Genomic DNA, 24,530 nt, shown 5'->3' on the forward strand with positions numbered 1-24,530 from the left:
GGTGTGGCTGGATTGGGGCGGTTCTGATTATTGCTTGCTCCAATCCCATTCCCATTCCTAGGGCTAGTATGATTATGGTTACTCCCTCCATTATGGGTGTGGCCTCCACGGTTATGGACAAGTCCTCACGAGTTCGGGGTTAGGCGAGGCTTCTGCTGAGCTCCTGAGTTATACCTCACTTGTCCATACTTCCTCTTACGGCTCTCAATCTGCTGCTGCTTCCCTTCAATCATAAGAGCCTTATCTACCAACTCCTGGTAGTTGGTGAATGTTGCCACCATCAACTGCATACTCATCTCATCATTCAGCCCTTCCATAAAGTTCTCCTGCTTTGCGGCATCTATGTCCACATCATCAGTGGCATAGCGAGATAACTTGCTAAACTCATCCGTGTATTGAGCCATAGTACGGTTCCCCTGGCGTAAGTTGCGAAACTCATGCTTCTTCAAATTCATGGCTCCAGTTGAGACATGGGCTGTGCGGAAGGCTTGCTGAAATTGGTCCCATGTCACCGTGGCTATAGGCTAGGTGACAGTGTAATTCTCCCACCATGATGCTGCTGGTCCATCCAACTGATGTGCGGCAAAACGCACCTTCTCAGCATCAGTACATCCTGCAGTGGTTAACTCCCTTCCAATCTTGCGGAGCCAATCATCTGCTACTATAGGCTCGATGCTACTGGAAAACACCGGTGGCTGCAACCTCAGAAAACGGGCTAAGTTGTCAACTGGTGGTGGTGGTGGATTGTTGTTGTTGTTGTTGCCTTGGTTCTGAACTAACAACTGCATCAGGGTATTCTGCTGCTGAATCAACTGAGTGAGCTCCCGTGGGAATGCAAATCCAGGGTCACGTCTCGGAGGCATCTGATGGGTTTAGAGGGGAGAGATTAGAATAGAATGAGGTCTAATGAGAAAGCACTACCCATATGCACATGAGGAAAACACAAACATTTCACTCAATCAATCAATCAAGTCATACAATCGGTCTAACTATCACAAAAGTGCTCGAACTACTCTATTTACATGGTGGAATACTACTACTGATATCATGGTCTACTAAAAGTATTCCTTGGTTGCAGACTCCATGATATCTGCTCCAGCTTCGTCTTCAAAGTCATCATCGCTCAGGTCAGAGTCGATGTCATCGATGATGATGTAGTCCTCTGGGCGAATCTCCTTGGGTTCTTCGTCTTCTTCTACTGGTGTGGGGTCTCCCATGAATATTCCGATCTTCTTAATCAGGTCGTCATTCTTCTCCACTAGTACGACGATTTCCTCCTCATAATCTTCACGTGTAGCCTTGAGTTCTTCCTCCAGTTCCATGATCCTAGTCATTGCCTTCTTCAGATCTATCATGCCTGCGCACATCTGATTCTCCTGGCGTCGAATGTGGTGGTTTAGTTCCTGGATGAAAGCTGCAATTGATCTATCCTTCCTGGTGCTGATCATCTCCCATTGCTCGTCTCGGCGCCCACAAATCTGGTAGATAGTGTCTTTAAGCTCCTTTTGATAAACTTCTCCAATGCGACCCATGGTGATGTGAGCTGCCATACTCTTTCCTAGACTCCAGGTTTAGTGACGGGCGTGAAGGTTCTTCCTAGAACTTGAACTTGAATCATCCATCGCTCCTCTTCTGGTAAGGTGGCGTTGTAGGTCCCGGTGAAGCTTGAGTATTCTATAGTCTCACCTAAATAGCTTGGCGTAATCATGGTCATAGCTGTTTCCTGTGTGAAATTGTTATCCGCTCACAATTCCACACAACATACGAGCCGGAAGCATAAAGTGTAAAGCCTGGGGTGCCTAATGAGTGAGCTAACAGTGATCCATGGCTGTAGCTTAGTGGTCGTGTCCTACACTCAGCGTGTGCTCTGATACCATCTTGTAGCGACCCGACCTCAAACGGTCAAGTCGTCGTGCTTCAGTGTCATCCCTGGATCAGTAATGCTGACAAACAAAGTACTCGAGGATTTATAACAGAGTAGCAATCACACACTTATTACATCGAATGTCTCCAAAGAAAACTTATTACAATAAATATGGCTTAAGGCCATCTAATACGATAACAGCGGAAGGCTTGGAAGATAAAGTGAGTCCATCAACTCCAACAACATAGATGAGCTGCACGGCAACGACCTAACGAACCTTACTCTTCGTTTGAAAAGTCTGCAGCATAATACGTTGCAGCCCGAAACGGGTCAGCACATGGAATATGCTGGCAAAATAACACTAGAGCAAGAACGGAATAATGCTATCACTACATGCACATTTGGCTGGTGGAAAGCTCTAGGGTTATAGTTTTGCGAAAAGCCAATTTTCCCCTACAACAAAGGAATGGATTTTATTTAACTATCATGGTAGTTGAAACATCATTGAGAAGGTTCCTCCAACTCAATCCCAATTAAAGTAATTATCAACCCAACAATATTAATTTACAGTGATGAGATACTTAAGATACTCCAAGTACTAGATACTCAAGATTTGTCCATAACAGGGGACACAGCTAACCATGATTAGTTTGTACACTCTGCAGAGGTTTGCGCACTTTTCCCCACAAGACTCGATCGCCTCTGTTGATTTTCTCGCACTACATGGTGTTTGAGAAACGGATGACCGAGACATAGTCTTTCAGAAACATTAACTCTTTACTCCGAGCAGACCATACCAAACCTACAATCCCACTACCTGCTGATCCACCTCTTCAAGAGCTTCACGTGACTTACTCAACTATGCTAGAGCCCATAATAGCTTGTGGCTGCACACGTAAGTTTCTAGCATGAATCATCTCAGTTCCCTTTGAGCCTGGGTGGCGGTCCATAGGAAGATCACACGGGTACTCCGGGATTTCCAAAAAAATAGAGGCAACATTGGGTACTCCAGTGCCTCAATCCACCCAGATGTGTATTTAAGTTGCCACCTTAAGTTGAACCATTAATTAACAATCTCACATCTGTCATGGCTTTCACTCACCCAAACCACATCTACGAGCATAGCATAGCAATATAAGCAACGCGTAGAAGTAACTCCCAAGGGTTTGAATGTAACAGGGTAATAGGTTCTACCTCATCAACTACTTCCCAACCCACATGTTAATGACATCCTAACCATGCAATGTTTGGGGATTGGAACTAATGCATAAAAACTGGGTGATAAAGGGGTATGATCAAAGTGTTACTTGTCTTGGTGACGATCCGCGTAACCTAGAGACTCCAAATAACACGCTTCGCACTCCGGGAATTATATCGCAAACAAACAATAGCATACATAAGCAATCAAGCAAAGAAAACACGGGTAAATCTCAAATAAGAGGATCTAACCAGAAAGTTCAACTTAAGAACTCCGGTTTGCAAAAGGGATCAAATCGAATGGAGCAATGAAACTCAAACGACGAAAGAAACAAGATCCGTTTACTAATCTGGACCTAGGTCAAATTTTATAGTAGCAAAAACTTGTGCAAGTTGGTTAAGCGGAAAGAGGGTCTCGAGACGAAGATCTAGGCGTTTAAATCGCCTGATTCCGACTAACGAGCGAAAAGATAAACTAGAACGAAAATCGGATCAGAAATCACGATCAGAAATAATCATGGAATAATCCGATAAAAAGAAACTGACGAACAGGCTAACGAACGAGTGTTCGTTATGTGTAACTAACGGACAAAAACCGTTTGTTAAAACGAACGTCCGAATGAACGTTCGCTAAAAAGAAAAAACGGAAAAAACTGGCGAACCAAAAAGAACGACTAGGGTTTTCTGTAAAAAAAACGGATCGGTTTTCTTTTAAAAAAACCGGCGGCTGCCTCGTCGGTCCAGCGAGACGCGGCGGCGACGGCAGGGCGAGGCGCGGCAGCGGCGAGGCGGCACGGCAGCGGCGGCAGGGCGGCACAGCGAGGTGGCGCGGTAGTGGCGAGGCGGCGCGACGCGGGCGAGGCGGCGGGCGGCGGGTGGTGGTGGCGGTGGTGGCGGGGCGGAGTGGGTATATAAGGAGGGGGTGGTGCCTTGGGGGAGGGGGCACGGCGCGGTAACGGAGTCTGAGCCGGACTCCTGTTCGGCGGCGGCGGCAGCGCGGTCTCCCGCTAGGAGACGACGACGCGGGGAGGTGGGCCGGCGCTGGGCTTCGGCCCAGCTAGGCCTTGGCGTGTTTTTTTTAAATTACGCCGAAACTCAAATAAATCCTAGAAAATAAAATAAAATTGTAAAAATGGCAAAACAAATTTTCTCCATGTAAATAAAATATTTAGAACGAGATGAACATTTTCTTGGCCCTAAAATGCAATTTTGAAAATGTGTAACTTTTCTAATGCAAACAAAATTGCAATAAAAATCCAAATCAAAGAAAAAATTGATTTTAGTATTTTCCACCAATATTTAATTTATTTTGGAGAAGTCATATTATCTCCTCTCATATATTTTAATATGAAATATTTTCAGAGAGAAAAATAATTAAAACCAAAAGTCCTTGTTTCAATATTTGATAAAAATCAAATATGAAATCTGGGAAATCCCCAACTCTATCCGAGGGTCCTTGAGTTGCTTAGGATTTCAAGGATCGCGAGACGAAATGCAATAAAATATGATATGCAAGAATGATCTATGTGTAACATTCCAAATTTTCAATTTGGAATGTTACACTGCTGCAACCTCACCAGTTATCCTTTCCATACCCATTAAGCTTTGCTAGTCTTGATACCGATGGTAGTGGGATTGCTGAGTCCTTTGTGGCTCACAGATTACTACAACAACAGTTGTAGGTATAGGTAACGCGATGGTTTGACGCGAGTGCGATGCTCGCTTGTTTGGAGTTCTCCTTCTTCGATCAAGGGAAATAGGATCCAGGTCGAGAGCCTGCGATTAGCAGGGTGGATGTCGTTCTTCTTTTTTTGTTTGATTCCATCCGTAGTTGGATCCTGCTTGTCTGTATGGTGATTGCTATGTATTGATGAACTGTTGTATTGATGTTGTATCTTGTGGCGAGTGTAAGCCTTTATCTTGTATTCTCATCTACTCACGAAGAAACTAAGTGGGTGTGCATCCAACTTGATTGCTCACGAAGACCTAGGGAAATTTGAGGAAGCCCATCATTGGAATATACAAGCCAAGTTCTATAATAAAAAATTCCCACTAGTATATGGAAGTGATAACATAGGAGACTCTCTATCATGAAGATCATGGTGCTACTTTGAAGCACAAGTGTGAAAAAAAGGATAGTAGCATTGTTCCTTTTTATATTTTTTTATTTGGCCCTTTTTTGGTCTTTTTTTGGCCTTTCGTTTTTTTATTTGGGACAATGCTCTATTAATGATGATCATCACACTTCTATTAATTTACAACTCAAGGATTACAACTCGATACTAGAACAAAGTATGACTCTATATGAATGCCTGTGGCGGTGTACTGGGATAGCAATGATGCATGAATGACTTATATAAAATAATTATGAATGGTGGCTTTGCCACAAATACAATGTCAACTACATGATCATGCTAGCAATATGACAATGATGGAGCGTGTCATAATGAAAGGAACGGTGGAAAGTTGCATGGCAATATATCTCGGAATGGCTATGGAAATGCCATAATAGGTAGGTATGGTGGCTGTTTTGAGGAAGGTATATGGTGGGTTTATGATACCGGCTAAAGGTGCGAGGTATTAGAGAGGCTAGCAATGGTGGAAGGGCGAGAGTGCGTATAATCCATGGACTCAACATTAGTCATAAAGAACTCACATACTTATTGCAAAAATCTATTAGTTATCGAAACAAAGTACTACGCGCATGCTCCTAGGGGGATAGATTGGTAGGAAAAGACCATCGCTCATCCCCGACCGCCACTCATAAGGAGGACAATCAATAAATACATCATGCTCCGACTTCTTAACATAATGGTTCACCATACGTGCATGCTACGGGAATCACAAACTTCAACACAAGCCTTTCTCAAATTCACAACTACTAAACTAGCACGACTCTAATATCACCATCTCCATATCTCAAAACAATTATCAAGTATCAAACTTCTCTTAGCATTCAATGCACTCTATATGAAAGTTTTTATTATATCTCTCTTGGATGCCCATCATATTAGGACTAGTTTCATAACCAAAGCAAACTACCATGTTGTTCTAAAGACTCTCAAAATAATATAAGTGAATCATGAGAATTCATCTATTTCTTCAAAATAAAACCATCGCCGTGCTCTAAAAAAGATATAAGTGAAGCACTAGAGCAAATGACAAACTACTCCAAAAGATATAGAAGATAAATGAGTAGTCGAATAATTATACAACTATGTGAAGACTCTCTAACATTTAAGAATTTCAGATCTTGGTATTTTATTCAAACAGAAAGCAAAACTAAAGAAAATAAAATGATGCTCCAAGCAAAACACATATCATGTGGTGAATAAAAATATAGCTCCAAGTAGAGTTACCGATGAACGAAGACGAAAGAGGGGATGCCTTCCGGGGCATCCCCAAGCTTAGGCTTTTGGTTGTTCTTGAATATTACCTTGGGGTGCCTTGGGCATCCCCAAGCTTAGGCTCTTGCCACTCCTTTTTCCATAGTCCATCGAATATTTACGCAAAACTTGAAAACTTCACAACACAAAACTTAACAGAAAACTCATAAGCTCCGTTAGCGAAAGAAAACAAAAAATCACTTCAAGGTACTGTAATAAACTCATTCTTTATTTATATTGGTGTTAAACCTACTGTATTCCAACTTCTCTATGGTTTATAAACTCTTGTACTAGCCATAGATTCATTAAAATAAGCAGACAACACACGAAAAACAGAATCTGTCAAAAACAGAACAGCCTGTAGTATTCTGTAACTAACGCAAACTTCTGGAACCCAAAAATTCTAAAATAAATTTCTGGACGTGAGGAATTTATCTATTAATCATATTAAAAAAGAATTAACTAAATATCACTCTCCAATAAAAAATGGCAGCAATTCTCATGGGCGCTAAAGTTTCTGTTTTTTTACAGCATGATCGCAAAGACTTTCCCCAAGTCTTCCCAAAGGTTCTACTTGGCACAAACACTAATTAAACACAAAAAACACAACCAAAACAGAGGCTATATAAATTATTTATTACTAAACAGGATAAAAAATCAAGGAACAAAAATAAAATTGGGTTGCCTCCCAACAAGCGCTATCGTTTAACGCCCCTAGCTAGGCATGATGATTTCAATGATGCTCACATAAAAGATAAGAACTGAAACATAAACAGAGCATCATGAAGAATATGACTAGCACATTTAAGTCTAACCCACTTCCTATGCATAGGTATTTTGTGAGCAAACAACTTGTGGGAACAATAATCAACTAGCATAGGAAGGCAAAACAAGCATAACTTCAAAACTTTAAGCACATAGAGAGGAAACGTGATATTATTGCAACTCCTACAAGCATATATTACTCCCTCATAATAAATTTCAGTAGAATAATGAATGAATTCAACAATATAACCATCACATAAAGCATTCTATTCATGATCTACAAGCATAAAAAAATTATTACTCTCCACATAAGCAAAATTCTTCTCATTCGGAATAGTGGGAGTATCATAAGAGACTCGAATACTATAAATTGTTTCCACATTAAAAGAGTAATGTTCAGAAAAAGGGTAATCATAATCATGACAAGTTTTATAAATATAATCTTCACTACTTTTTATATCATAAGTTTCATCACAATAATCATCATAAGTAGCAACTTTGTTCTCATCATAATCAATTGAAACCTCTTCCGAAATAGTGGATACATCACTAAATAAAGTCATGACCTCTCCAAATCCACTTTCATAAATATTATAATAATCATAAGTAGGAGGCATGCTATCATCATTATAAATTTGCATATCAAAACTTGGGAGACTAAAAATATCATCTTCACTAAACGTAGCATCCCCAAGCTTGGGAAAAACATTAATTGCAGCAAATATATTCTCAAAAAAATCATCTTCATCAAACATAGCATCCCCAAGCTTGGGCCTTTTCATATCATAAACATAATCACTCTGATCATTAATAGTATGGATGGCACCAATAGTATAGCAATTATCATATTCTTCCAAGCAAGTGCCAAAAAGATTTTCAAGATCATAAGGAGTATCATTATCTTCCCAATCATAATCATTACAACAAGCAATAGGCATAACGAGATCATCATCAAGTGCATCATCTTCCACAATTATTTTTGATTCATTTTCATGAGGCACAACAATAATAGGAGCAACGTTATTTGGGAGAGATATCTTTTTACCTTTCTTCCTTTTTCTTTTCTTCTTGTTCACCACATCATGTGTGGGTTCAATCGTATTTTTGGAGCTCCTTATAAATGAGATTGGTTGAATAGAGGGCTCCTCCTCGTTACCTGATTCATCAAAAGAAATAATAGGAGGATATTGGGAAGTCTCTTCCCTTTCATTAGTATTCTCTTCATCTTCTATTTGTTTTCTTTTCTTTATGTAATTGGCAATATAAGGATTTTCAATGCAATTCACCGCACAATACATATAAATTTCTTGTAGATCAAAATCAAGAAGTTTATAACGGGCAAATTCTGGAAGATGCTTAGTTATACGTTTCATTTCTTCGTAACCCATAAGCAAACTAAGTTCATTATAATGTGCAAGGGGAATCAAGTCATCACAATTTTTTGGACACGATTAGATCATGAAACAATTTGCATCGGATGGTTAGATGACCCCGTTCATTGCAAAGTTCACAAGTGTGGCCAAGAAAATTTAAACTTTCAGCACAAACATCTAGCCTTTCTTGCAACAATTTAGTTTCTAAATGCTTATTCCTCTTGCAATATCTATCTTCCCAATTTGGTGTGTACTTGCAAACCCAATGCACGCCACAAAAATTGACAAGTTTATAGGAGACATTTTCATCATAACTACTGCAATCATCATTAGTACTATGGATATTAAAGGAGTTCATACTAACAACATTGCAATCATGCTCATCATTCAAAGATTTAGTGCCAAACATTTTAATGCATTCTTCTTCTAACACTTTGGCACAATTTTCCTTTCCATCGTACTCACGAAAGATATTAAAAAGATGAAGCGTATGAGGCAAAGTCAATTCCATATTTTTGTAGTTTTATTTTATAAACTAAACTAGTGATAAAACAAGAAACTAAAAGACTCGATTGCAAGATCTAAAGATATACCTTCAAGCACCCACCTCCCCGGCAACCGCGCCAGAAAAGAGCTTGATGTCTACTACACAACCTTCTTCTTGTAGACGTTGTTGGGCCTCCAAGTGCAGAGGTTTGTGGAACAGTAGCAAATTTCCCTCAAGTGGATGACCTAAGGTTTATCAATCCGTAGGAGGCATAGGATGAAGATGGTCTCTCCCAAGCAACCCTGCAACCAAATAACAAAGAGTCTCTTGTGTCCCCAACACACCCAATACAATGGTTATTTGTATAGGTGCACTAGTTCGGCGAAGAGATGGTGATACAAGTGGTATATGGATGGTAGATAAAGGTTTTTGTAATCTGAAAATATAAAAACAGCAAGGTAACATTACAAAAAAATACACTTCCGTGATGATACGTGTTTGTCACAGTAGGTCGCGTTTTTTGTCATGCATGTACATCCATGGCGATTTTATGACAGAATCAAGATAGCCATACATGTGTTGTCGTAGAAGTGTTTCATGACATTACCAAAATTATCATCACGGAAGTTTCCACTTCCATGACGATAAATCGCGCGTCACAGAAGTGCTTTCGTCAAGGGTGACCAACACGTGGCATCCACCGTAACGGAATGCCGTTAAGCTATCGGGGCGGGTTTTGGATCCGATAACCCATTAACAGCCCCGACCAATGGGGATTTTCCACGTGTAAAATCATCATTGGCTGGAGGAAACACATGTCGGCTCATCGCTGGGACAGATGCCATCCACTCATTGGACAGAAGGCGCCTATGATACGTCGACACGTGGCACGGCCCAACAAAGGCCCATTCTTGTGAAAAGGCCGGCCCATCTGACTTGGCCAAAAGGTGGCGGGCCGGCCCATGGAAAGCCTGTTAACGGCCTGTTCGCATGTAGCCCATTTACAACCCGCTAACCCAAGGCCCGTTACGCCCTATTCGAATTAGGCCCAGTAGTGTCATCTGGGCCATCCAATATGATTCTAGCCTGTTTTCACTTCTGGCCCATGTATGGCCCATGACGTCTTTCAGCCCATATGAGGCCCTATGTAACTCTTGGCCTATTAACGGCTCGTGGTGAAACTGGCCCGTAATGAACAGTGTATCATTTTACACCCATTAATGGCCCGTGGTGAAACTGGCCCGCAAAAAACAGTGTATCACTTTATACCCATTGATGGACCGTTATTCCGTTGGGCCGTTTCCAGCCCATGTTATCTTTCGGCCTTCTCAGAGCCCATTTATTCTTGGGCTATTTTCCAGCATTCTTTTACTTACGGCCCGTTACTGTCATTTTCTGCTTGTGGGCCAAATTCAGCCCGTGCTTACAGTCGGCCCGTTTGTGGTCCGTTAATACGTTGGGCCATTTTCATAGCGTCATCAAATACGGCCTATTAACGACGGGCCGTTATGGTCGGCCCATGAACGGATGATTCCAACTCTAGCCCATTTACGGCCAGAATGCGGTCTGTTTGGCCCATGTTTGGCCAATCGATCATACGGCCCGTATAAGGCCCATTGATGATACGGCCCATAGAAGGCCCATTGTTTCTATGGCCCATAGAAGGCCCATTGTTTCTACGGCCTGTAGAAGGCCTACTGTTTATATGGCCCATAGAAGGCCCACTATTTCTACGGCCCGTAGGAGGCCTAGTGTCACTACAGTAAATATTAGCCCATGGTTATTATGGCCTAGTTTTAAAAGATAGGTTATTGCAGCCACTAGCAAACCACAGAAAAAGAACTGCACTGACTACAAGCAAACAAATAAACAAGACAACAAGGAAATAAATAAGCAAGCAACTTACACTAGGCTATCACAGCTACTGTTCAACCACCCCTCCACGGGCACCCCTCCACCGTCTACCATTCATCTAGCCCTCCACACCACGGGGTCCTGTTCAACCACCCCTCCACGGGCACCCCTCCACCGTCTACTGTTCATCCAGCCCTCCACCACACCACGGGTTCCTGTTCATCCAGCCCCCACCGGGAACTGTTCATCCAAACCCCCCAACAATGCTCATTGTTCATCCAGAGGCAGCATCGATCGGCTTCAGTTAGCAGCAGTAATGAAGGAATCACTCGATCGGGTTCAGTTAACAGCCATCGATCGATCGCTCGGGTTCAGTAACGCGTAGCCTGCAGTGCAATCGCTCGGGTTTAGTTAGAGCCCAACGCCTCGCTCGGGTTCAGTTAGAGCCAACGCCTCGCACACACGCGCGTACGTGTACGAGAGGAAAGCGCATCGCTCGGCCCCCAACCTCCCACCGTAACCGGGAACTCCCCGAAATTTTCCTCCCCCTCGCTTCTACCACGGTTTTTTCCATCATGGACGGCCCAAAGAATGTCATGCAGCTGCGTCTCCGGCCCGCCCAGGACGAAAAGCCCATTTTCTGTCATGATTTTTTTCATAGAAGTAGGAGCCCACCACATCTATGATGATACCGGGTTTTGTCACAATTATCGTCATAGAAGTGTCATATGTATGACAGAAAAAAATTCATTCAGCCCAAAATGTCACGGATGTATCTTTTTTTGTAGTGTAACTAATGATAAAAGTGAGCACAAACAGTATTGCAATGCTAGGAAACAAGGCCTAGGGTTCATTCTTTCACTAGTGCAAGTTCTCTCAACAATAATAACATAATTGGATCACATAACTATCCCTCAACATGAAACAAAGAGTCACCCAAAGTCACTGATAGTAGAGAGAAAACGAAGAGATTATGGTAGGGTACGAAACCACCTCAAAGTTATTCTTTCCAATCAATCCGTTGGGCTATTCCTATAAGTGTCACAAACAGCCCTAGAGTTCGTACTAGAATAACACCTCAAGACACAAATCAACCAAAACCCTAATGTCACCTAGATACTCCAATGTCACCTCAAGTATCTGTGGGTGTGATTATACGATATGCATCACACAATCTCAGATTCATCTATTCAACCAACACAAAGAACTTCAAAGAGTGCCCCAAAGTCTCTACCGGAGAGTCAAGACGAAAACGTGTGCCAACCCCTATGCATAGGTTCATGGGCAGAACCCGCAAGTTGATCACCAAAACATACATCAAGTGGATCATAGAATACCCCATTGTCACCACAGGTATCCCACGCAAGACATACATCAAGTGTTCTCAAATCCTTAAAGAATCAATCCGATAAGATAACTTCAAAGGGAAAACTCACTCCATTACAAGAGAGTAGAGGGGGAGAAACATCATAAGATCCAACTATAATAGCAAAGCTTGCGATACATCAAGATCGTACCACCTCAAGAACACGAGAGAGAGAGAGAGAGAGAGAGAGAGAGATCAAACACATAGCTACTGGTACATACCCTCAGCCCCGAGGGAGAACTACCCCCTCCTCGTCATGGAGAGCACCGGGATGATGAATATGACCACCGGAGAGGGAATCCCCCTCCGGCAGGGTGCCGGAATGGGTCTAGATTGGTTTTTGGTGGCTACGGAGGCTTCTGGCGGCAGAACTCCCTATCTATTGTGCTCCCTAATAGTTTTAGGGTATATGGATATATATAGGTGGAAGAAATACATCAGGGGAGCCACGAGGGGCCCACGAGGGTGGAGGGCGCGCCCAGGGGGGTGGGCGCGCCCCCCTGCCTCGTGCTCTCCTCGTTGATCCCCTGACGTGCACTCCAAGTCTCCTGTATTGCTTTCTTTCCAAAAATAACTTTTCCGAATGTTTCATTCCGTTTGGACTCCGTTTGATATTCCTTTTCTGCGAAACACTGAAACAAGGGAAAAACAGAAACTGGCACTGGGCTCTAGGTTAATAGGTTAGTCCCAAAAATCATATAAAATAGCATATAAATGCATATAAAACATCCAAGGTTGATAATATAATAGCATGGAACAATAAAAAATTATAGATACGTTGGAGACGTATCACTCCACCCCAAGAAGGAACAGCGCCCAAGCGCTCCTCCTCCTCGCGACCCGCCGCCCCGGCGAACCTCGCTGCCGGCGACCTCCTCCCGCAGGCCCATACCGCCTCCTTCCTCCCCACACCCCTTCTCTTCCTTCATTTTTTCTGTAAGCTCCAGCTCTTCTTCGTGTTTTCTTCGCACAGGAGCTCCAACCCCTGGCCATGGACACCCGTGCTTCCCCGGTGCCTTGCACGTCCATGTCGCTGACGACAACAACAGCAGGTCATGCCGCCGGCCTCCTCCCTACCTCGCCTGGTGCTCAAGCACCACCGTGCTGCCCATACTCCCTTCCCATGTTTCCCTCTATCTCTCACTCTCTCTTTCTCATAGTTCATGTCTCTCTACAAGGAAACCCGTCGCCGCTCATCGCCATGGCTGGCCCTGCCAAGCTCCAGTATGTCGGATCCATCCATCCTCGTCAGCTGCTAGCCTCGCCAAGTCCCTCGCCAGCCTTCTGCACCTCGTCTCCGGCCATGCCCGTCGGAGCCACGCCTCCCTGTGCCCGCAGCTGCGTTATCGATCTTCCTCCACGACGCTGCCGCTCGACATCGTCGTGCCAAGTTCCCGCCGCCGCCGCGAGCCACCTCTTCTGCATCTTCACTCTTCAGTGAGGACGAGGCTAGCGCCAAGTCCCTCTCGGTCCCCTGCTTCGTTGACCGTGCGCCTCGCCCGTGCGTGGACACATGCGTCCACGTCGGTTGTGCAGTGCCAAGGCCGAGCATCCCCGCCTCGAAGGCCCTGCGCGATCGCGGCCAAGCTCCGTGCATTTTTGCCAGCCCAATGTGAGCAGCAGCCCCTTCTCTCTGTCGGGCTAGTCAGTTTCGGCCTATATAGGTTTTTTTAGGTTCCGTGATTTTGCTAATTATCCCAGGATTTACAGTTTTGCAGAAAAACCCTCCATGTTCATGCATATAATATCTCCACAACCGTGCATCACATGTAAATAATTTATATATGTAAAATGCTTAGAATTTTTTCTAGTTTCATAATTTCCAACTTTCATCCATGTTTAAAATGTTTAAAATGCTGTTTGCTTTTAATTTGCTAAATGACATGTTAAAATGCTTTATTTCATAACTAAATAACTGTAGCTCCGGATCTAATAAACTTTATATGTAAATGGGGTAGAAAATGCATAGATTAACTTGGTAGCATTACTTTGCATGTTTAACAACTCTAAAATTGTGTATAGGGCAGAACAGTAGCAAATTTTGAAATATGCATACGAGGATTTTCTAGTATTGTAGTTTGTTGTTCCGGACTCTTTTTAACTTGCCTAGATAGGTAGTTTTATTATGTTTCACCTCTTGCCATGTTAACCAACATTTAATCTTGTCTTGTTCATAAACAAGAGCGAACTAAATAATTGAACGTGGTGCTTCGTCAATATGCAACTCATTGCATATTGAGCTCCACTTAATTTGTAGTGTTGTTTGTTGCGCTTTGCCATGCCATGAATCATTAAACTGGACATGCATCATACTTGGTTGCGCATCATGCCATGTTTGTGTGTTGTGTGTTTACCGTGTTGTTTGCTTCTGCCGGTGTTGCTTCTTCTTGATAGTTCCGGTAATGTTGCGATTGTGACACTACAAAAAAAGACACATTCGTGACATTTTGGGCCAAACAAAAAAAATTATGTCATACTTATGACACTTCTATGACAATAATTGTGACAAAACCTGGTATCATCATAGATGTGGTGGGGTCCTACTTCTATGATAAAAATCATAACAAAAAATGGGCTTTTCGTCCTGGGCGGGCCGGAGACGCAGCTGCATGACATTCTTTGGGCCGTCCATGACGGAAAAAATCGTGGTAGAAGCGAGGGCGCGGAAAATATCGAGGAGTTCCCGGTTACGGTGGCTGCTCGGGGGTCGAGCGATGCGTGTTTCTCTCGTACGTACGTGCATGTGTGCGAGGCGTTGCGCTCTAACTGAACCCGGGCGAGGCATTGGGCTCTAACTGAACCCGGGCGATTGCACTACAGGCTACGCGTTACACTGAACCCGAGCGATCGACCAATGGCTGTTAACTGAACCCGATCAAGCGATTCCTTCGCTACTGCTGCTAACTGAAGCCGATCGATGCTGCCTCTGGATGAACAATGAGCATTGTTGGGGGGTTTGGATGAACAGTTCCCGGTGGGGGCTGGATGAACAGGAACCCGTGGTAGTAGAGGCCGTTGCTACTGGATGAACAGTACCCCGATCGATCAAGCTGGTGGATGAACAAGACCCTGTGGAGGGCTGGATGAATAGAACCCCGTGGAGGGCTGGTTGAACAGTAGTCGGTGGAGGGCTGGTTGAACAGTAGCCGGTGGAGGGCTGGTTGAACAGTAGCCCATGGAGGGGTGGTTGAACAGGACGCCGTGGAGAGGGTTGGTTGAACAGTAGCCGGTGGAGGCTGGATGAACATGAGCCCGTGGATGAACAGTCACAGGTGGAGGCTGGAGGAGGTCGACGGTGGATGAACAATAGCCCGTGGAGGTGATACGTCTCCAACGTATCTATATTTTTTGATTGCTCCATGCTATATTATCTACTATCTTAGACATTATTGGGCTTTATTATCCACTTTTATATTATTTTTGGGACTAACCTATTAACCGGAGGCCCATCCCAGAATTGATGTTTTTTGCCTGTTTTAGGGTTTCGAAGAAAAGGAATATCAAACGGAATGAAACCTTCGGAAACGTGATTTTCTCATCAAATAAGATCCAGGAGACTTGGACCCTCCATCAAGAAAGCCACGAGGTGGTCACGAGGGTAGGGGGCACGCCCCCCTACGCCCCCCTAGGGCGCGCCCCCTGCCTCGTGGGCCCCTCAAAGCTCACTGACGTACTTCTTCCTCCTATATATATCCACGTACCCCCAAACGATCGGGGACGGAGCCAAAAACCTAATTCCACCGCCACAACTTTTTGTATCCACGAGATCCCATCTTGGGGCCTGTTCCGGAGATCTGCCGGAGGGGGCATCGATCACGGAGGGCTTCTACATCATCATCCAAGCCCCTCCGATGAAGTGTGAGTAGTTTACTTCAGACCTACGGGTCCATAGCTAGTAGCTAGATGGCTTCTTCTCTCTTTTTGGATCTCAATACAATGTTCTCCTCCTCTCTCGTGGAGATCTATTCGATGTAATCTTCTTTTTGCGGTGTGTTTGTTGAGACCGATGAATTGTGGGTTTATGATCAAGTCTATCTATGAGTAATATTTGAATCTTCTCTGAATTCTTTTATGTATGATTGGTTATCTTTGCAAGTCTCTTCAAATTATCAGTTTGGTCTGGCCTCGTAGATTGGTTGTTCTTGCCATGGGAGAAGTGCTTAGCTTTAGGTTCGATCTTGCGGTGTCCTTTCCCAGTGATAGAAGGGGCAGCAAGGCACGTATTGTATCATTGCCATCGAGGATAACAAGATGGGGTTTTTTATCATATTGCATGAAACTATCCCTCTACATCATGTCATCTTGCTTAAGGCGTTACTCTGTTTTTAACTTAATACTCTAGATGCATGCTGGATAGCGGTCGATGAGTGGAGTAATAGTAGTAGATGCAGATCGTTTCAGTCTACTTGTCTCGGACGTGATGCCTATATACATGATCATGCCTAGATATTCTCATAACTATGCTAAATTTTGTCAATTGCTCAACAGTAATTTGTTCACCCACCATAGAATACTTATGCTCTTGAGAGAAGCCACTAGTGAAACCTATGGCCCCCGGGTCTCTTTCGCATCATACCAATCTCCATCACTTTATTATTGCTTTGCTTTTACTTTATTTACTTTGCATCTCTATACCAAAAATACCAAAAATATTATTTATCATCTCTATCAGATCTCACTTTCGTAAGTGACCGTGAAGGGATTGACAACCCCTAAGCGCGTTGGTTGCGTTGAGCTATTGTTTTGTGTAGGTACGAGGGACTCGAGCATAGCCTCCTACTGGATTGATACCTTGGTTCTCAAAAACTGAGGGAAATACTTACGCTACTTTGTTGCATCATCCCTTCATCTTCGGGGAAATCCGACGCAGTGCTCAAGAGGTAGCAAGAAGAATTTCTGGCGCCGTTGCCGGGGAGTCTACACAAAAGTCAACATACCAAGTACCCATCACAATCCCTATCTCCCGCATAATATTATTTGCCATTTGCCTCTTGTTTTCCTCTCCCCCACTTCACCCTTGCTCTTTTATTCGCCCTCTCTCTCTATCCTCCCTCTCTATTTGCCTCTTTCGCCCGTTTGCTCTTTGTTTGCTCGTGCGTTGGATTGCTTGTTTGTCGCGATGGCTCAAGATAATACTAAATTGTGTGACTTCACCAATATCAATGATAATGATTTCCTTAGCACTCCGATTGCTCCTCTTACCGATGCTGAATCATGTGAAATTAATACTGCTTTGTTGAATCTTGTCATGAAAGATCCGTTCTCCGGCCTTCCTAGTGAAGATGCCGCTACACATCTTAATAGCTTCGTTGATTTGTGTGACATGCAAAAGAAAAAAGATGTCGATAATGATATTGTTAAATTGAAGCTATTTCCTTTTTCGCTTAGAGATCGTGCTAAAGCTTGGTTTTCATCTTTGCCTAAAAATAATATTGATTCATGGAACAAGTGTAAAGATGCTTTTATCTCTAAGTATTTTCCTCCCGCTAAGATCATCTCTCTTAGAAACGATATTATGAATTTTAAACAACTTGATCATGAACATGTTGCACAAGCTTGGGAGAGAATGAAATTAATGATACGTAATTGCCCTACTCATGATTTGAATTTGTGGATGATTATACAAAAAATTTATGCCGGATTGAATTTTGCTTCTAGAAATCTTTTATATTCGGCCACGGGAGGCACTTTTATGGAAATCACTTTAGGAGAAGCTACTAAACTCCTAGATACTATTATGGTTAATTTTTCTCAATGGCATACTGAAAGATCTACTAAAAAGGTGCATGCGATAGAAGAAATTAATGTTTTGAGTGGAAAGATGGATGAACTTATGAAATTATTTGCTAATAAGAGTTTTTCTTCTGATCCTAATGATGTGCCCTTGTCTACTTTGATTGAGAATAATAATGAATCTATGGATGTGAATTTTGTTGGTAGGAACAATTTTGGTAACAACGTGTATAGAGGAAATTTCAACCCTAGACCTTATCCTAGTAATCCCTCTAATAATTATGGTAATTCCTACAACAATTCTTATGGAAATTATAATAATATGCCCTCTGATTTTGAGTCTAATATTAAAGAATTTATTACTTTGCAAAAGAATTTTAATGCTTTGATTGAAGAAAATTGCTTAAGATTGATGATTTGGCTAGGAACGTTGATAGAATTGCTCTTGATGTTGATTCTTTGAAACTTAGATCTATTCCACCTAAGCATGATATCAATGAGTCTCTCAAAGCCATGAGAATTTCCATTGACGAGTGCAAGGAAAGAACTGCTAGGACACGTGCTATGAAAGATGCCTTTATTAAAGCGTGTTCTTCTAGTTCCTATGAAAATAAAGATGAAGATCTAAAAGTTATTGATGTGTCCCCTATTAAATCTTTGTTTTGCAATATGAATCTTGATAATGATGGGACTGAATATGATCCACCTTCACCTATAAGGCATTCTAAGAATTTGGAATTTGTTGATCTTGATGCTAAATTTGATAAAAGTGGGATTGAAGAAATTAAAACCCTAGATGTTGCTAAACCCACTATTATGGATTTCAAGGAATTTGACTATGAAAATTGCTCTTTGATTGATTGTATTTCCTTGTTGCAATCCGTGCTAAATTCTCCTCATGCTTATAGTCAAAATAAAGCGTTTACTAAACATATCGTTGATGCCTTGATGCAATCTTATGAAGAAAAACTTGAGTTGAAAGTTTCTATCCCTAGAAAACTTTATGATGAGTGGGAACCTACTATTAAAATTAAAATTAAAGATTATGAGTTTTATGCTTTGTGTGATTTGGGTGCTAGTGTCTCTACTATTCCCAAAACTTTGTGTGATTTGCTAGATTTCCGTAATTTTGATGATTGCTCTCTAAACTTGCATCTTGCGGATTCCACTATTAAGAAACCTATGGGAAGAATTAATGATGTTCTTATTGTTGCATATAGGAATTATGTGCCCGTATATTTTATCGTTCTTGATATAGATTGCAATCCTTCTTGCCTATCATTCTCGGCAGACCTTTCCTTAGAACGGTTGGTGCAATTATTGATATGAAGGAAGGGAATATTAGATTCCAATTTCCATTAAAAAAGGGCATGGAACACTTCCCTAGAAAGAAAATAAAATTACCATATGAGTCTATCATGAGAGACACTTATGGATTGCCTACCAAAGATGGCAATACCTAGATCTATTCTTGCTTGTTATGCCTAGCTAGGGGCGTTAAACGATAGCGCTTGTTGGGAGGCAACCCAATTTTATTTTTATTCCTTTCTTTTTGATACTGTTTAGTAATAAATAAATTATCTAGCCTCTGTTTTGGTTGTGTTTTTTGTGTTTAATTAGTGTTTGTACCAAGTAGAACCGTTGGGAAGACTTGGGGAAAGTCTTGTTGAACTTGCTGTAAAAAACAGAAACTTTAGCGCTCACGAGAACTGCTGTCATTTTTATTTGGAAAGTGATATTTAGTTAATTATTTTTGAAGATGATTAATATATAAATTCCTCACGTCCAGCAACTTATTTTAGAATTTTTTGGGTTCCATATCTTGCGCTAGCTACAGATTACTACAGACTGTTCTGTTTTTGACAGATTCTGTTTTTCGTGTGTTGTTTGCTTATTTTGATGAATCTATGGCTAGTAAAATAGTTTATAAACCATAGAGAAGTTGGAATACAGTAGGTATAACACCCATATAAATAAAGAATGATTTCATTACAGTACCTTGAAGTGGTCTTTTGTTTTCTTTCGCTAACGGAGCTCACAAGTTTTCTACTTTAAGTTTTGTGTTGTGAAGTTTTCAAGTTTTGGGTAAAGATTTGATGGATTATGGAACAAGGAGTGGAATGAGCCTAAGCTTGGGGATGCCCATGGCACCCCCAAGATAATCTAAGGACACCTAAAATCCAAAGCTTGGGGATGTCCCGGAAGGCATCCCCTCTTTCGTCTAATTCTATCGGTAACTTTACTTGGAGCTATATTTTTATTCACCACATGATATGTGTTTTTCTTGGAGCGTCTTCTATGGTTTGAGTATTTGCTTATTAGTTTACCACAATAATCCTTGCTGTACACACCTTTTGAGAGAGCCATACATGATTTGGAATTTGATAGAATACTCTATGTACTTCACTTATATCTTTTGAGCTTTATAGTTTTGCTCTATGTGCTTCACTTATATCTTTTAGAGCACGGTGGTGGATTTGTTTTATAGAAACTATTGATCTCTCATGCTTCACTTAGATTATTTTGAGAGTCTTAATATCATGGTAATTTTCTTAAAATCCTAATATGCTTGGTATGCAAGATTAATAATAAAACTTTCGTATGAGTGTGTTGAATACTAAGAAGAAATTGATGCTTGATAATTGTTTTGAGATATGAGGATGGTGATATTAGAGTCATGCTAGTTGAGTAGTTGTGAATTTGAGAAATGCTTGTGTTAAAGTTTGTGATTCCCGTAGCATGCACGTATGGTGAACCGTTATGTGATGAAGTCGGTGCATGATTTATTTATTGATTGTCTTCCTTATGAGTGGCGGTCAGGGATGAGCGATGGTCTTTTCCTACCAATCTATCCCCCTAGGAGCATGCGCGTAATACTTTGCTTTGATAACTTCTAGATTTTTGCAATAAGTATATGAGTTCTTTACGACTAATGTTGAGTCCATGGATTATATGCACTTTCCTTCCTTCCACCATTGCTAGCCTCTCTAATACTGCGCACTTTTCGCCGGTATCATACACCCACCAAATACCTTCCTCAAAACAGCCACCATACCTACCTATCATGGCATTTCCATAGCCATTCCGAGATATATTTCCATGCAACTTTCACCGTTCCTTTCATTATGACACGCTCCATCATTGTCATATTGCTAGCATGATCATGTAGTTGACATAGTATTTGTGACAAAAGCCACCGTTCATAATTCTTTCATACATGTCATTCTTGATTCATTGCATATCCCGGTACACCGCCGGAGGCATTCATATAGAGTCATATTTTGTTCTAAGAATCAAGTTGTAATTCATGAGTTGTAAGTAAATATAAGTGTGATGATCATCATTATTAGAGCATTGTCCCAGTGAGGAAAGGATGATGGAGACTATGATTCCCCCACAAGTCGGGATGAGACTCCGGACGAAAAAAAGAGGCCATAAAAAAAGAGAAGAGAAAGGCCCAAATAAAAAAATGAGAGAAAAGGAGAGAAGGGACAATGTTACTATCCTTTTACAACATTTGTGCTTCAAAGTAGCACCATGATCTTCATGATAGAGAGTCTCTCATTATGTCACTTTCATATACTAGTGGGAATTTTTCATTATAGAACATGGCTTGTATATTCCAATGACGGGCTTCCTCAAAATGCCCTAGGTCTTCGTGAGCAAGCAAGTTGGATGCACACCCACTTAGTTCCTTTTGAGCTTTCATATACTTATAGCTCTAGTGCATCCGTTGCATGGCAATCCCTACTCACTCACATTGATATCTATTGATGGGCATCTCCATAGCCCGTTGATACGCCTAGTTGATGTGAGACTATCTTCTCCCTTTTTGTCTTCTCCACAACCACCATTCTATTCCACCTATAGTGCTATATCCATGGCTCATGCTCATGTATTGCGTGAAGATTGAAAAAGTTTTGAAAATGTCAAAAGTATGAAACAATTGCTTGGCTTGTCATCGGGGTTGTGCATGATTTAAATACTTTGTGTGGTGAAGATAGAGCATAGCTAGACTATATGATTTTGTAGGGATAGCTTTCTTTGGCCATGATATTTTGAGAAGACAAAATTGCTTTGTTAGTATGCTTGAAGTATTATTATTTTTATATCAATATGAACTTTTGTCTTGAATCTTTCGAATCTGAATATTCATACCACAATTAAGAAGATTTACATTGAAATTATGCCAAGTAGCACTTCGCATCAAAAATTCTGTTTTTAGCATTTACCTACTCAAGGACGAGCAGGAATTAAGCTTGGGGATGCTTGATACGTCTCCAACGTATCTATAATTTTTGATTGCTCCATGCTATATTATCTACTGTTTTAGACATTGTTGGGCTTTATTATCCACTTTTATATTATTTTTGGGACTAACCTATTAACCGGAGGCCCATCCCAGAATTGTTGTTTTTTGCCTGTTTTAGGGTTTCGAAGAAAAGGAATATTAAACGGAGTCCAAACGGAATGAAACCTTCAGAAATGTGATTTTGTCATCAGATAAGATCCAGGAGACTTGGACCCTCCGTCAAGAAAGCCATGAGGTGGTCACGAGGGTAGGGGCGCGCGCCCCCCCTCGGGCGCGCCCCCTGCCTCGTGGGCCCCTCGAAGCTCCACCGACGTACTTCTTCCTCCTATATATATCCACGTACCCCCAAATGATCGGGGACGGAGCCAAAAACCTAATTCCACCGCCGCAACTTTCTGTATCCACGAGATCCCATTTTGGGGCCTGTTCCGGAGCTCCGCCGGAGGGGGCATCGATCACGGAGGGCTTCTACATCATCATCCAAGCCCCTCCGATGAAGTGTGAGTAGTTTTCTTCAGACCTATGGGTCCATAGCTAGTAGCTAGATGGCTTCTTCTCTCTTTTTGGATCCCAATACAATGTTCTCCCCCTCTCTCGTGGAGATCTATTCGATGTAATCTTCTTTTTGCGGTGTGTTTGTTGAGACCGATGAATTGTGGGTTTATGATCAAGTCTATCTATGAATAATATTTGAATCTTCTATGAATTCTTTTATGTATGATTGGTTATCTTTGCAAGTCTCTTCGAATTATCTGTTTGGTTTGGCCTACTAGATTGATTGTTCTTGCCATGGGAGAAGTGCTTAGCTTTGGGTTCGATCTTGCGGTGTCCTTTCCTAGTGACAGAAGGCAGCAAGGCACGTATTGTATCGTTGCCATCGAGGATAACAAGATGGGGTTTTTATCATATTGCATGAAACTATCCCTCTACATCATGTCATCTTGCTTAAGGCGTTACTCTGTTTTTAACTTAATACTCTAGATGCATGCTGGATAGCGGTCGATGAGTGGAGTAATAGTAGTAGATGCAGAATCGTTTCGGTCTACTTGTCTCGGACGTGATGCCTATATACATGATCATGCCTAGATATTCTCATAACTATGCTAAATTCTATCAATTGCTCAACAATAATTTGTTCACCCACCGTAGAATACTTATGCTCTTGAGAGAAGCCACTAGTGAAACCTATGGCCCCTTGGTCTCTTTCGCATCATACCAATCTCCATCACTTTATTATTGCTTTTCTTTTACTTTATTTACTTTGCATCTCTATACCAAAAATACCAAAAATATTATTTATCATCTCTATCAGATCTCACTTTCGTAAGTGACCGTGAAGGGATTGACAACCCCTAAGCGTGTTGGTTGCGTTGAGCTATTCTTTTGAGTAGGTACGAGGGACTCGAGCGTAGCCTCCTACTGGATTGATACCTTGGTTCTCAAAAACTGAGGGAAATACTTACGCTACTTTGCTGCATCATGCCTTCCTCTTCGGGGAAATCCAACGCAGTGCTCAAGAGGTAGCAGGAGGCTGGAGGAGGTCGACGGTGGAGATGAACAGTATCTCGTGGAGTCCCGTTTTGCGGTACGCCACACCCCTCCCGATGAACAGGACCCTCGTTTCGACCGTAGCGCTCCAACACAAGTCCGTTTCCTCTGTTTTGCGGTACGCCACACCCCTCCCAATCAACAGGACCCCGTTTCGACTGTAGGAGGTCCATTTCCTCCGTTTTGCGGTACGCCAGACCCCTCCCGATGAACAGGTTCCCATTTCCACCGTGGCCGATCGAACACAAGGCCGTTTCCTCCGTTCTGCGGCCAGGCCTCGTTTCCATCGACTATTCCGTCCATCGACTGTTTTGAGTTCATCGAGTATCTCCTGTGGGCGATGGAGAAGACAGATTCGCCCGAGGCGAAAGTCAGGCGGAGGTGGTGGGCGTACAGGTCGAAGGTCGAGCACCCAGAGGATAACGAATCGATCGAGTACGGTGTGTTGTTCGTGAGGGTGCAGAGCCAGCCGGAGCCATAGGAGTATTCGTTCTCCCACCCCAAGAGGAGGCCGGATGGCGCGATGTCGCTTCCCCGCTGTTCTCCACAGTTCCCTCAATGCTCGCCTCGTTTCAATGGCGTCGGTAGGGTTTAAGGTAAGCTTCGCACTAACCTAATCTTCCGTCTGCTCATGCTTACAATCAG

This window comes from Triticum urartu, chromosome 5 (genome assembly GCF_003073215.2).
Source record: "Triticum urartu cultivar G1812 chromosome 5, Tu2.1, whole genome shotgun sequence".
NCBI classification, from domain to species: domain Eukaryota; kingdom Viridiplantae; phylum Streptophyta; class Magnoliopsida; order Poales; family Poaceae; genus Triticum; species Triticum urartu.